We start from the raw sequence: 16440 nt of genomic DNA on the forward strand, positions 1-16440 counted from the left end.
TTGCTCTTTCAATCCATCTTAGTTATACACATAGAATGGTAAATTTTAAGAAGAATTGGAGAAGGGCCGATGTCTCCTGGCCCTTTGAAGGCCATGATTGCTGTCAATCATGGTAGTGATCTGGGATCCTGCGTATCCTCCGGCTTTGGAGCCGCCGCGAGGTGGAGCGTGCACAGCGCCTCCGCCTGAGCTGGGGCCTGGCAGCTGATGGGCAGAGTTTTTTCTCATTGCCTGTGTCTGTCTTACTCTCTCCTATCACTGCCAGCAGGGACATCTAGAAGATGAAACGTATGCATATTTGTGAGACAACGATTTAAATAAAATCTGAAAATGACATTCGATTTTTCAAATTTGTTTTCCTGTGTAGATTAGCAATTAGAATTTTCTTTCCGCCCATATTTTGGCCTGCTGAAGGATCATGCAGAAAAGTTAGCGCGGTAAACCTGCGCGCTTTTTACTGAAAGCACCGCAGCAAGTCCATCCACAGAGTTGATAAAAATTAAGTGTAAAAATATCCAAATTAACAAAACAGTAGAATGATGATTCAGATTGCAAAAGGATTCTTTGCTTTGCAAAAGAAACCACACGATCCTTTGAGTTTCCCTAACCTTTATTAAAATAAAAATGGATTTAGATACACGAATGAATCCGGTATAAAGTGAAGACGTTGCATTTATGAACACTTTTTCTCTAACACCACATAGTGGAATTTTCCATTGTCGTTGAAACTTCCTGGCACAAAGTTAAACTGCTTTAGGCTGTTTGTGGCCCATCAAGATGTGTGTGTTGAGAGTAGAACTCCCAATATTACAGTGTTTGGGTCCTTTTGGGAGGTAATTCTGGTTAGATTAGGCCATAAAGTACGGGTACTCTCGATGGAATTAGTAGCTTCTAGAGAACAGGAAGACATCTTTCCCCAGCTCTGCATGCACCAGGGAAAGGCCATGTGAGGACACGGAGGCAAGCACCTGTCTGCAAGCAGGAAGAGAGCCCTCACCAGGAACTTTGAATAGGCCAGTGCTTGGTGTTGGGCTTAGTAGCCTCCAGACCATCAGAAATACATTTCTATAGCCACATAGTTTATGGGATTTTGTTATGGCAGCATGAACAGACTGAGATATAAACCAAAAGTTTTCCTCTCAAAAAGAGAATTACTAGCCCAGGTTATCAACAAGGCATTCTAAAATGAACAACTGGAGAGATGATTTGCATCATCTAAACAATCATACATTCACCAAAAACAACTATAAGCACAAATCAATCCATATATTTGTCATAACAATGATCAAAAATAATTATCAACCACTGAGCATTTACTACATGCTAGGCATTGTGCTTATAAGCAATGTTTAGATTCTTAGTGTGTATCCATTAGGCACCTAAAAGTGTTTTAGACATGTTATCCCATTTGACTTCACCACAAGTCTATTATATACATACTGTGGGACATGATGGGTCTAAATTGTGTAGATCTCAAAAAGCAGCTGGAAGTGTTTGGGCTTATAGAATTTATGACCATTGAAGTGGTGTGATCAAATATTAAATACTGAAGAAAATAAGTCTGATGACTTGTTAGGAAGCTAAGGTATAAAGACCTCACAGGGTATAAAGTCTACCAGGTGTAAGAGCCAAAGCAAATTGAATTATGTCAAAGCTCATAAAAAACTCATGATTCAAAAGTCACTTTGAAAAGTTAATAAAGCCAGGGATATGGCTCAGTGGCACAGCACCTGCCTGGCAAATGCAAGGTCCTGAGTTCAATTCCCACTACCACAAAATAAGTTAATAAAGCTATTGAAACAATCAATATAGTATTGAAGAAAAACGTCCATCAAAAATGACATTATCGGGGCTGGGGATTTAGCTCAGCGGCAAAGCGCCTGCCTGGCAAGCGCAAGGTCGTGAGTTCAGTTCCTGGTACCGGAGAAAAACCAAAAAAAAAAAAAAAAAAAAAAAAAAAAAAATGACATTATCTAGTTAGGGAAACTTGGACACTAAGGTTACAAGTGTTAAGCATTGTATTCTTCTAGGAAGGAGCCCGCTTATTTATTTAGTACCTGATACATTGTAAACTTCAATAAACACTTTATGGGATGAAAGTGTGAAAGAAACCAGGACACCTGAGTTGAGTTAAAGTCATTTCTATAGAGGTGATTCATGGGTGAATGAAAAGACATGAACTTCTGAGAGGAGCTGGTCTGGGGAAAACCCAGCAACAGATAATGTCTTGAAGGACAAACTTTAGAGATCTGAAAGTAAGGAACATGGAGATATGGAGAAGTTAGAGGAACCAACTGAAAACCTGGACTGTGGAACCGAAGGATATAGAGTGTCAAAAAACAAACAAAAAAATCCAACAACAGTTGTCCAGTGAGGTAAAAAAAAATTACAGAGAGATCATTGATACAGAGAACCAGCAGAAAGACGACTTGATAATGTAAAATGAGATCAACTGGTTATATTTTATTAAATAGCTTTAGACCGTTCACGTGGTAAGGAGAGTGTTAATTAGAGAGGCTCAAGGGAACTGTTGAACCAGAAGTAGAGGCAGATATAGGCGACATTCACAAATTGCTAGATTGTCAATGACATAGTTTTATCCTTAAAGAATGTTGCCTTCCCTGCCTTCCTCCTGGAATTTATCTTCTTGTGAACATCTTTAATTCTATTAAATGTTACAGTTTTTATATAACCTCTATGTGACATTTTAATTTGAAATAATAAAAGAAACTATGATAAAAGTGCTGTAAAGAATATGAATAATGTGGCATTGTTTGGATAATATGAACTAACTTAATAAAATCCTGGACTATTAAAACGGAAGCAGGATTTAAAGAACTTAAAGACTTAAAAACTTTACAGACATAAAGACTTAAAGAGCAACCCCCTCAAACTCCCCCCTCCTCCCCTGTGGCTATAACTTCTTGTTCTGGCGCAGATAAGATTGGCAACCGTGTCCTGTAAACAGAGTTCATGTCATCTTGTTCTTGCAGGATTCATAAGGCTCTGTCTTCTTTCAGTGCTGTTATTAATTGCTTTGTCTTGCTTCTGCACCCTCGCTTGCCCCCGCCTCCGAGTTTCTAAAGACCAACCCTCTCAGCCAAATGTACAAAACGAGAACTTTTCCCTTGTTCTAAGGCCCAGCGCTTTCAAGATGAATTTGGCTGGATTGATGTGCATCTAAACTCCTGACCATAAATCCTCCTTTTTTCCCATTGGTCTCTCTGATCTCCTGGGTTGTACAAAATTTCTGGCAACCACAAAGGGACTGGAGACAAGAGATTTGCTCTCTCCTTTCCCTGCAGGCCCCAGAGGGCCCGAGCTGTGGGAGTCCTGAGACCTTTGGTGCCACCATTAGACTTCAGCTCAGAGAGGATATTGGTGCTCCCGCAGCCTGGAGACCTCTCCTGTCACTGCAAATGAACCTAAGGAGATTCAAGAAGATTCTGGAACAGCAGTGCACTACAGAACCCAGTAAGGTTTTGGGGCCCAAGGGGGAAAACCAGTCCCGGTTGAATGTAAGAGGAGCCTGATCACCTGGGGGATACATAGTAATCTGATGGTGATTAGGTCAGATGAAACCTACAACCCCAAGTGGAGTGCGGGACAGGCCTGCACCAAGAGCACCTCACAGGCGACTCTTAAACAGCTCATGTGATGGGCCTGCAAAGACAGTGCCAAGTGGAAGACTGGAGTGTCCCACAGAGAGAAGAGCTCATGGAGAGTGTCAGAGCTGTGGGAGGGGCACACAACAGGAGGGGCTAGAAAATCCCACACCAAGATGAAAACAACTGAGAGAGGAAAGGTGTGTGTGTGTGTGTGTGTGTGTGTGTGTGTGTGTGTGTGAGACTCTATAGTCCTCAGATGACCTCCATGCTTTAGAATGCTTGCTACCACTGCCTTGCTGATAAAGGAGGCTGATAAGTTGACTTTGAGACAACAACTGACCCCTGGAGTACCACACTCAGTTATAACCTTAATGGACCAGAGAGGACACCATTGGAGGTCAAATCCGAGGATGACCTGTGGAGGACCACCTAAGTGACTCTCCTTGAAAGAGGAGCAATTGACTCCCTTTTGGCAGAGCCTGACCCTATTTCCATGTAGTGATATGTACAGAGCTGACTAGAACCCTTTCTTTATCCCTTCAGTTGGCTTTCAGCAATGCATATTAGCCTGGTCAAGGTGCTGATGATAACTTTTGGAGATGGCAGGTGTGTTTCCCTGGACCCCTGTTGTTCCCACTAGTGAGCCAGGACGAGGCAGGATATGTGAGCCAATGCTCCTCGTTCTTGATGGGGTTCAAGCCTTGGATAGAGGCTATGATTTCTTGGGGCTTGAAAGATTACACATCAGAGCTGAAGCACTGATCCCAAAACATGAGATACTACCTCAATTGTGTTGCGCATATCCTTCTCTTCATTTAGAGAGGTGATTTCAGGCCTCCTACCTTGCCCAGCTCATGGCATTCACCTATTTCCCATGGTTCTCACAGTCACTCTTCCTCAAGCCACTCCCTTCTTCATGAACAAATAAAACCCAGGTTAAGCCTCGGGTTGAAGCCTTTGTTCCATCATTATGGCTGGACTTAGGACCCCTTGGCTCCCCATAACTACAAATATGCCTTAGTCTTTATTCTCGCCATGGGTTGCACTGAAAGTGGTAGATTGGAATTAACCCACTAAGATAACAATTACTTTTCATGGGATTGCAAATATAAACTTCCTGGGCCATGATGAGGACTGGGAACGGCTCTCTATAATGATCCAGTATCTGGGGCTTTTATGCAGAAATCCTCACATAACTCCGGAGAAAATAAACACCCTTAACTGAACTACCTTGCTCCCAGTGGAACCAGCACACTCCACCCATGCCTGTGCGGTTATACTAAAAAGGGTCCAACAAACAGGATATGCAATGGTAACTCTAGACTCTAGGATAAAGTTCCAGCTTCTCTCTACTGGAACCTCAGCCCAGCAGGAAAAACTAATGGCACTGACAAGTTGTCTTTTACTGGCAAAGGACAAAAAGATTAACACCTATACTGACTCCAAATATAAAAAAGAGGGCTTTTGACAATTGGGAGAAAAGAGATAACATAGAAAAAAATTTTACAGCTGCTACAGGCTGTACGGGCCCCGAGGAAAGTGGCCATCATATACTACAGGGAATACCAAAGGGCTGGAACAAAAGAAACCAGAGAAAACCAAAAGACAGGGGGAAAAAGTGGGCTGCTATGACAGCCCCAGAAAGGGGGCCCCTAGCTGTACCCCTCATCCCAGAGCTACCCCTCCCAGAGACACTAAATTACTCTCCAAGTAAAAAATCCTGGTTTGTCCAAGAAGTAGAAGAATATATAAAGGGGGGATAATAAATATTTACTGATGGGAGGCTAGCCATCCCCATAGTGCTAGGCTCCAGGTTCATAAAACAGTTCCATCAGGGGTCTCACATGGAAAACAGCATTAAAAATATCCCTAGGCTACTGTTTCTTTTTTGTTTGTTTGTTTTGTTTTGTTTTTTTGGTTTTTCTCCGGTACCGGGAACCGAACTCACGACCTTGTGCTTGCCAGGCAGGCACTTTGCCACTGAGCTAAATCCCCAGCCCCTAGGCCACCGTTTCTATGTGCCACTACTCACTGCAATCACTCAGGCTGTTTGTAGACATTGCTTGACCTATACACAAAATAAACCGAGGCAAGAGGTCAACTGACCCTTGGAAATAGGAACTGCATGTAAAATCTTGCTTATGGATTTTACTAAACTGCCTCAAGCTGGTGGCGATTGACAGATGTTAGTGCTTGTCTGCATCTTCTCAGAATGGGTTGAGGCTTTCCCCACCTGAGCAAAAAAGACACAAGAAGCGACCAAGGTGCTATTAAAAGACATCATCCCAAGATTTAAACTACGCCTGATCGGGGCTGGGGATTTAGCTCAGTGGCACAGCGCCTGCCTGGCAAGCGCAAGGTCGTGAGTTTGATCCCTGTTACTAGGGGAAAAAAAAAACCCAAAATAAATAAATAAAATAAAATAAAATAAACTATGCCTGACCTTAGGGTCAGACAATGGGCCCATATTTGTAGCTGAGAATCCAGGAAGTTGCATATAAGTCAAAAATAAAATGAAAGCTTCACACAACTTACCAACCAAAAAGCTCAGAAAAAATGAAACCCATGAACCAGATTCTCAATCAGTTGCTGGAAAATATTGCTAAGAAATCCATGTGAGATGGGACCAAGTTCTGCCCATGGTTCTCTGTGTCTGCTGCACCCCTGCTAAACAAGTGAGGTACTCCCTTTACAAAATTCTATTTGGCTGGTTGCCCCCAATCATAGGTCAAATTAAAGGAGATCTCTGTGAGCTAGGGAAATTGCCTCTGAAGAGACAAGTACAAGGTTTGGAAATAGCCATACAGAGTATATATAATTGGGTACAAGAAAAATGTCCATAAGCCTTTGCTGTAGTTTGGGGGTTTGCAAGGGAAAACAATACAATACAGGATACTTAATTATAAGATTATTTTATAATAGTCACCCAAAGAGTCATGTACAAAAAGAGTGCAGGAAATCTGTCCACACACTAAAGACCAAAGAATCCAGCTGAGGCCCTGCATGGCAATGACCTGTATGAGTCCAGCTAAAGACCTAGAGCCCATCACAGTGCCTCCCAGGAGTCCAACTGGAGCCTAGAGCCCACAACAATGTCTCATGCAGGCCCATTTCATGAATCTGTGCTGAGAAGGCCCAAAGGTCAGTGGTGGAAGCTAGAAAGTCTGTGCTAGTGGGATGGAGGATCTGTGCTAACAGGCTGAGGGATCTGAATTGGAGCCGGGAAAAAACACTTAAAGTAAGAACCAGAGCTCCCCTGAAAAATGCCACAGCCATCCTCAGCAACAGTGAGGTCTTATGATGAGGAGCAAAGTTGAGTTCCCATCAGGGAAGCTAACAGGACAAGCTTCTCTAGGAGACTGAACAGTGAACCATTTTCCCCTCTAGAGCCAAGATGCGATGCTCAAAGTGAGGATCAGAGCTCCCCCAAAGTGAACCATAGACATTCTCAGCAATAGTAAGGTTCTGAGCTCATTTGAAGATAAGAATAGTCAAGTTCAACAGGAAAACCAGCATAATAAGCTCCTCCAAGAGAACCAACAGCTTCCAATAGCTCCCTATAGCCTCTAAACTTCTTCTCAGTTTTGCCTCTCATGCTGCCAGCAACAATCCTCAGGTGGGCCACCCATACCCAGTGCCATGCTGTTTCAGTTCAGCTGGGTGTTACATATTGACCACCAGTTGTCAATACACCACAGCCTGACAGACCCAATACTCCATTCAAACCTGGGGACTTTGTTTTAGTTATTGTTTTGTTTTTGTTTTTTGGTACCTGGAATTGAACTCACGACTTCACACTTATCGGGCAGGCACTGTGCCACTAAGCTAAATTCTCAGCTTTGTTTTGGTTAAAAATAAAATTAAAAACCAACAACTCTGGAGCTCATATGGTGTGGGCCTCATGCTATAATCTTATCTACCTTTACTGCTGTTAAAGTTTCAGAAATAGTGCCTTAGATCTGCCACAGTTAGCAAAAGCCAATGGCCCAAGACAGATGGATTAACCAGCAGGATCCAGACTGCCCAAACCAGATGATCTTGCAATGAGATTAGGCTGCCACCAAAGACAATAGCTCTGCTCTAGTCACCCCAGAAGCTGACTAGTCCACACATGGCCAAAGCTTGAAGATCAACATCAGGATGCAATGACAATATAAATTTCTTTTCCTTTTTCATTATAATTCTCCCTCTAGCCAATAGGGAGCCAACTCCCCCATAACAAGGTAAGTTTTAATGATATTTATGCTCTCTATTAAATTTATTATAGAAAGCATCAAAGGGGGGTAGTGAAGCAGGACTTAAAGAGAAATCCCTCATAAACTCCCCCCCCTCTTCTCCTTTAGCTATAACTTCTTGTTCAGGTGCAGATAAGATTGGCAACTATGTTCCATAAATAGAGTTCATGTCATCTTGTTCTTGCAGGATTGATAAGGCTCTGTCTTCTTTCAAGACTAAGTTATTAATTGCTTTGTCTTGCTTCTGTACCCTTGCTTGCCTCCCCCCAATTTCTAAAGACCAACCCACTCAGCCAAATGTATAAAACTAGAACCTTTCTTTGTCCTAACTCCCAGCACTTTGGAAATGCATTCAGCTGAGTTGGTGTGTACCTAAAATCCTGAAAATAAATTCTCCTTTTGCCCACTGGTCTCTGTGATCTCTTGGATTCTGCAACAAAACAACTGGAGAATGCAGCTTGAATTTTAAAAGTAATTTTATGTCTATTAAAAGGACATGGGGGTAGTAAGACTGTCTACAGTGTCTTATCTGTATAGGCAAAAAATAAAATAATATTCAAAGAGCTTTTAAAAATGTTTGAATTATCATGAACTGACCCAGCTCAATAAGGAAACCACTCATATTTCTATGTTCTTAATGGTTGAATTAGAAAGCTGCAGTACGCTCCCTCAAAATGTATTTTGGTTGCCCATATTAAGCTGGATAACCAACAGGTCCAATGCTATTTCTATTTCATCTTTAATCCTCTTTTTTAAATTGAGTTTCTATTAATTTTTTCCCCTTGAGAATACTCCTAAATAACTGTGTATTTTTCTGGAAACTTCACTGTAGATATTATATATGGGTTAATAGTAATCCTAGAATCACCAGAGCTATAAACATAGGTGAAAGCACTATTTTCAAGCAATTGTTGTTAAAACCATATCATTTAATTTAGAATAAGGCTATGTAAAGTACAAGTCTTTCTACCCTGATTGCTGAGACATCTCTCATTCTATGATAAAGTCTTTTATTTCTGAGGCTAAGACTTAAAAACCATACCAAATTATCAATACATTGATAAATAAGTACTTAATATAAAGATAGAAAACCATATTAGAAACTGATGAATCTGGGGAAAAGTACAAATTTCACAAATTTTTCAGAGCTAAAATTCTAGAAAGCAGTGTGGCAGTGGTACTGAAGTGAGAGAGAATAAAAGTTATCATTATGGTTTGTGTGTAGATGTCGCTCCAAAACCTCATGCGGTCATTGGTGGGACTTTTTTAGAAGTGTCTGAATCTAGAGTGTGTGACCCTGGAATTGATTTATGGTACGGTGCTAAAATAAAGGGCACTAGGATTAAGGGTGTGAGTGGTACCCACCTGAAAAGACCTAGATAAAATATAAGAGATAAAAAGAGCTGTGGTCCTCCCTCTTGTTGCTTTGCTGCCTGCTGGCCACCATAAACTGTTTTTATTCTTCAATGCCTGTCTACCGTGCCACCCTGCCTAGAAGACAACCAATTATAGACTAAACCCTCTACAAACTGTGAGCTAACCTTTCCTCCTTGAACTTTGGATGTTGAGTATTTTGTCTTAGCAACGAAGAAAGTAACTAAGACAGTTATATTACTGGCTTTTTTGAGGCTGACATTTAGTATTTTATTGATTTTTTTCAACTGAAGAGTTTATAGCAGCTACATGATGCTTCAGTTTGAAAAGCAAATATTAAGAAACTTCCTCAGACATTTTTAGATGAAAAGACTATTAAAGATGAGATACTGTTTTCTATAAGCTTATTTTAATTTTTTGAACTTTAACAATTGAAGTAAAAGTCAGCTGATTAACATAAATACAAAATAAAAATGCACATAATTTATAGCCATGTACATAAGTGCAATAGCAAAACTCATATGAATGGGCAAAAGTTATCAACTCTTTTGAAGTTCAGTATTTAGCTATGACTTATGTGTCATAATTGTTCACACGCACTGGGGTACACATTCAAAAGGTTTATTAACAAAAAAAAGAACTAGAATTTTCAGATTTTAAGAGTGGCAAAAAAAATCAGCATACAGATTAATGGAAAATATAAACACTTGACGGAGAAGATATTTGAAAGGACAAAAAGCACATTGTATTTTATATATTAAAATTGTTTCAGTTTAAATCATTCAGAAATGTGTATATTCTTAAGGACGTTAAAGTATCACGGTCAATACTACAGGAGGAAAAGGCTGACTTATTTATCAGCCCGAAGTGGTCCCTAAAATACTAAGTTTGGGCAGAAGAGTGCGTAAACAACAAAAGACAAGCATGAAAACTTCTTAGAAGAGGAAAGGATAGACTGATTTCCAGCACTTAACACCTTCAAATTCAAATCAGTACATTTTTGTCTCTTAAAACAGCTCTAAAAACACCAAAATATTTCTACTCCAGTGAAAGAGTAAACACTCATTATTGTATTTTGAACAACACAAACTCGGCTGGTCCTAACATCCACAGTGAGTGCTGGATTTTAGGAGACAAGAGGCTGTATCATGGTTTCAGAGTGACAAATCCATTTGGGCCTCACATAGTAGAGCTGGTTCTGCAAAGTTACACAGTGGAAATCGTGACAGGGGTTCAGTGGCAGTTTTTTTCCTCTGGAATTAAAAGCATTGTATAGCACAGCCACTGGGTTGGCAATCCCCAGGTTTGGAATCATTCCTATGAGAGGAGTTCTATCTGCTCTGAGGGTGTGCATTCAGTATCTACTGCTGGAACCTGAGTGAGCTCAGTTCAATTTTCTGAGAAAATTCTGTAATTAAAATTCATACCAATCTGAAGTGTTGACTACCTCTGTGTTAGAAAATTGTAGTTATCTGATGGCAAACAAATGAATACAACCCATAGTTTTTTTTAAAAAATCCAATACTTCTGAGTATGCATTTTTCTTCTTAAACAGAATCAATTTTTTTAACTCTTCAGAGAAATATTTGAGAGACAAACTTTGTATGTAATCTTTGCATATACTTTTCTTTTTGGAATTGTCTCTGTTATTTGTAAACTATGACAGATTGTGTTCAGGGGGAAAAACAATAAAACAAACTTCACTGCTCCTTTCCAGTTGTTGCACGAATAAAATCTGAAACTCTAAAACCCCTTTTCCTTCCAGAACATATATAATACTTTAAAAAACCAAATACAATGCACTAAGTTCAATGTAAGCTTTACTCACTAAATTCAAACAGAAGGACACTTTGTCATGAATTTGCTATAACTAAATAAGATGTTCTTTAGCTGCTAGTTTTTGTACCATTTTTGGGGGGGGCACCAAGATCAGAAACACTAGGGAAAGTATGTCCTAAGTTCAACATAATTAGTATTTTTGGATCTTCACAAGGCAAATGGCACTGTACTAGGCAGTAAAAATGGCACCTGAAAAGGCAAATATTACAGATTGAGACCTTCTCTACAGACTGAACTTAGAAACCCCTGTTTTGGGAGGGATTTTTTTTTTTTTTGGTATGTTCTCACAATAAATTTAAAGTTGAAACTTATCATAGAAGATATTAATAATTCCAAAGATAAAACTTGTCTTTGGTTTCCAAATAGATTAGAATATTTTAAATTCCAACTGAGCACCTCAAAAACATCCAGTTATTGTTGATTATAAGGAAGTCAATGTGGGGGAATTTAAGAGGGTACTATGTTCATTGCTGTCAGCAGAGAGAGCTTGCAGTGATTTGGTGCTTTTCTATAATGTCATGGTATTCTGGGTCATGTCATACACAAAAAACACATTTTAAGTTCTTCACTAAAATACACAACCAGAACCCTAAATGTTATGAATATACTGTTTCTGCCTAATACATGACCAATATTTTTGAAAGTCTTAACATGAAATTCTTTCCTAACTCTCTTACTCTCAAAAGAGCAACAAAGTGCATTCACAAAAAGCCTTAAGATAAAGCCATTGCACAAAATGTAAAGTTAAAGTATACTGACATGTGTATTACACATATATATCACACATATATAACTATAGAAGTGTCATACACCAGGACACCAAATCTATAGGCAAAGTCTCTTTTTTTTTTTTTTTTTGGGGGGGGGGTTTTTCTCCGGTACCGGGAACCGAACTCACGACCTTACACTTGCCAGGCAGGTGCTTTTGCCGCTGAGCTAAGTCCCCAGCCCCTATAGGCAAAGTCTCTTAACAGTATGATAGCAAACATCTTCATAAGGGCCATACATATGATACATTTGCAGTGTTAAAAGGTACTGATGACTCAACAGTAAAATTTAAAGACTGTATGTTTTTAGTACATTTAACCAAATGAATCTGAGTCTTTCTATGATATACTAATCAAGAAACTAGGTCAGGATAAATTTCTTTCTCAAAACCAGCTTGTTCATTTACAAAAGTCAATGAAGATCGCTGGAACTGCCCTAAGAGGCCCCATGGGACATGCCCTGAATGCAAAGGTGACCACTGGAGATCTGTCTGCCCTCTGAAGCAGAGGCCCCAGAGCTCAGACCCATCCTACCAGGTAGTCCAAGGGGCTGAGGATTTAGCTCAGTGGCACAGCGCCTGCCTGGCAAGCGCAACATCATGAGTTGTTAGACCACCACCGAGGGACCCATAACCTTCTTCTTGAACCACCAAAGACAGTGTCTGAAAAAGGGGCCTGTATTTTGTTCCTTCTTCACGTAATCTTGTTCTTACAACTTCATGTGGATGTGCTACAGTTGTGGCACAAGTTTTTGAGGTGGCGGTAGCAAGCATCATTCCCACAATATCTTATGTTACTTTTATAGACTCTTTCCCACTTTCCACCGTAGAAACAGTCTTACATTCCAGTAGGTTTTGCTTTACACTCTCATAAATAGCAACATGGATAACCGTCTCTGACATGCTAGCCTAGGAAGCAGACATGCCGCTGTAAAGTCCTTTAAATCCATCTGTCTGATGCACTTTACAGACACATTTAAAAGTACCTATTTGCTTTGTCCCACAATTCCTTGCATCAAGCTGTAACCGAGTCTTTATAAGCCAAATGGGGTTGGTTGCAGTGATTGCAGTGAAACCACACTTGAGTTAGTCCACATTTCTACAGGAAGTGACCTGCGGATGGGGAGCATGAGATGACACGATCTCACTCTGTTCTTGGGAGAAATGTACAATGAATGTCTTCTGTTGCAGTGAAATTGTGTGAACCTGGCCAGAATCAGGATCAAATACACCATTCAATTTTTCCTAGCGGTTAGAATAAGCAGCAAAACATATTGCCCTGCAAGGGGCCCGAATAGCCCATGTGCTGAGGTACTGATTTATAGTAGCATTTTTTGTATTTTTTTTAGCAGTTACTAATCAAATATGATAAAATAACTCTTGAAAAAAAGCGAAAACATATTTGTTATGTTTATTTGATGTATATTTCTTATGTTTTTATAAAAACAAGTCAAGGTGTGTGACTTCCTTTAAGTATATTTTAAAATATATATGCACTAATTAGTCTTCAAAACTCATTAGCGTATTAAATTGCTTTCATGCTGGAGAAAGTATTACTATTCTAGTTCTAGTCATAATTACTGACTCTACTGAATTTACAACTTCATACTGCAACTCTGTGTGCAATGAAACCTTTGAAGTTTCAAAGAAAAGTAGGGAAAACTCCAAATTATGGATAAAAATGGTTTCATATTGGCAAAAGTAATTATTCAATGAATATTTATCATGATATTTTACATTTGATCTAAAATGATGAGAGAAAGAGGTTTATAAATCAAACAGAATTGGCTATATGTGGACAAGATTGAAGTGACGGATACATGGGAAGGGAATTAATTTTACTAATCTTTCTGCTTTTGCTTGAAAAATTTAAAATGATCATCACAGAGAGTAAAAATACATTGATACATATTAATATTTATCAGAATATCTGACTTGGTGATCTCCTGAAAGTGGCTAGTTTCTTGGGAATTTAAGCATTTTAAAAAAGATACTTCTCAAAGGGAAAGTACAAACAATATGAGGAAAGAAAACATTATTTAAAAAAATTTTAAAAGGAATTACCTAACTAGTTAGATAAAGGGAAATGGGCCGATCATACTAAGTGGCTATGCTTAATATTACTTAGTGCTTTGAGAAAAAAATAACTCACGAATTTTTTGCCATGTTTTGAGGGTTTTTTACCTTCTCATTTTTATACTTGTACTTTAAATAGCAGTGATGTGTAAGCAGTGAATTCCATTATTTATTTTACATGTTAAGTATATTATTAGCCATCTAACTGGACTCAGCCTATTTTATGATGGTTTCAAAAAGTGGTTTTGATATCATTGTACAATATTACTTTTTAAAAATGCCCAGAGTTTGCCGGCTTTTCTACAACCAGAGGTCAGCACGGCATGAACTGTAATACTATTATTTAGGAAAAGAAAGGTAGGGGAAACTCTACCTTTGACGGCAATGTGCACGTGTGCATGGGCTCTTGTGTTTCTGTGTGTATAATTAGCTATTTATGTCTTAGTACCGTAGATGATTCTAATTTGTTGGCTGTAAAATCACACAACGTGTGTTCATCTCCATGGTAACAATTTCTAAGATAAATGCACTCGTGAACAATAATCCCAAAATAGTCTATTACACATTTTTGTACATTTCCACTGTGGTAGCAAAAAAAATTTTTTTTGAAAAACCTTGATCTATCCCTTAACCAACAAAGATAGAGGCAACAAACACATCCAAACCTGCAGAGAAAATATGGTTAAGGGTAATGACAGTTTCCTCAATAAACTCAATATGCCATGAGGGTCTGATTTTTATTTTATAGATCATCTATACGTCTCCTGAAGCTTTTTTACTTCGTACCTTTACTTATTTATCCTTCCTGAGATTTCTTATCTACAAAATGAAAGAGAAGAAACAATCCCCCTGGCCTCTTTTAGCTCTAAAACTATATAGTTTTAGGATTTCTCCATTCTTTGGAACCATTATGAGAAGGTGAGCAGGAGAAATTAAAAAATTGAAACTTTAATAATCTTTTCCCTTTGCTACATTAAAAAAGGAGAGCTTTAAAACCACCATAACAACTGAACAGTATTCTTATAAACTCCAAGTACTTTTTTCTTTCCTGTGAACAATGATTACATTTTCTTTAAAGTTTAGGATGTCTTAATTTTCTAAAATGAGGACTCTCACACTGGGTCAAACCCATTTGTGTAGTTCTAAAGATACCCATTCTGTACACACCTATACAGATGGTGTGAGTTCACACTCAGCGCAACCTGGACCCATCACTGAGGTGTCAGTGTCAGGCTCCTCCGAGGAGCAGGAGGACCTTTGTAACTCTGAAATGGCACACCCAGATAAAAACACTGGAGAGTGTGGGAAAAATAGGGCTGATTCTACCCAACCCGTTTTAGCGCCTGACAAGCATAGAGATGGCTTCTTGGCTTTTGAGGACTCTGTTATTCTCTTTCACTCCACAACTTTCCAGGGCCGTTAAATTATCTGTACTCCACAATTTAGAGCTAGGGAGGAGATAGATCTTTTACTTACATAAAGGTTAACTTTTATTTAGAGCAGCCTTCTGCAGGATTTTAACTCCATCATGTTTCCTTTGAAAACAATCCTTACTTCCAGGCCAACTCTGAGTAAATGTCTTTTAAATGATTTCTGGGCATGGGAGTGCCGCATTGCTCACAGCATCCCCCAGTGCTAAGAAGCCCTCCCCTTCTGCTCTCATGCTGTACATTGTGAGGCTCCTCTGGTTGTTATAGGTCCAGTGGAGCAGAACTAAACTGTACCTGCCTGTCCTCAGCCCTTGCAAAGGCACCTGGAACAGGTGCCCCTCTCAGAAAGCCCACTGGCCTGAGCTATTCAATCATTGCTTATAACCTTAGTATCTTCAAAGAGGCAGGTGTATGTTGATTTTCGTAAAATGTGGTATCCATGTTTTCTTTCATTAACATGGACTTGCTTAGAACTGTCTAGGTGTGGGTGATACCATAACTCTTGTAATTGCTCCCTACTATAAAAATTTAGATTGTGTCTAACCTGTTATTATAAATAGTGCATTTATATATGTATGTACGTATGTATTTTCCCTTAGGGACAATTTCCAAGAGTGGAATTATTGAAACAAGTGTATTTCCATACTTAGAAGTCATGAATAATTTTTTTTTTTTTTTTTTTGGTTTTTCTCCGGTACTGGGAACCGAACTCACAACCTTGCGCTTGCCAGGCAGGCACTTTGCCGCTGAGCTAAATCCCCAGCCCCTCATGAATAATTTGAATGCTCTTGATAGCTATATCTGAGCTGATCTGTATGAACTACAGCACTGTATGGAAGCATCCTGTTTACCCAAAGGCAATTCGTTGAGGAACTTAATTTTTTGGTTTTCTAAAGTATAGAGTCTCGCTGTTCTAATTTTTGAAGACCTTTTTTCTCATATTGCAAACAAATGAAGAAAATAGTTTTGATATCTTTATGTGTTATAGAAAATAACAGGCTTTTGATTTCACGAACAATACAAAATCATCAAGGTTAGTATTTCTTTATGTTATTAGACTTTTTTTCTCTAATGGGTTTTAGGCTTAACTTAAAATTTACTAAATAAAAATT

General features: G+C 39.1%; 1 pseudogene; it reads right to left on the reverse strand.

Annotated features, from left to right (window-relative positions):
• Positions 1–103: 103 nt before the first annotated feature.
• Positions 104–14298, reverse strand: LOC102028370 (annotated as a pseudogene).
• Between the last annotated feature and the right edge of the window lie 2142 nt (positions 14299–16440).

This window comes from Chinchilla lanigera, unplaced genomic scaffold, assembly GCF_000276665.1.
Source record: "Chinchilla lanigera isolate Chin_1 unplaced genomic scaffold, ChiLan1.0 scaffold00002, whole genome shotgun sequence".
In the NCBI taxonomy this organism is placed as follows: domain Eukaryota; kingdom Metazoa; phylum Chordata; class Mammalia; order Rodentia; family Chinchillidae; genus Chinchilla; species Chinchilla lanigera.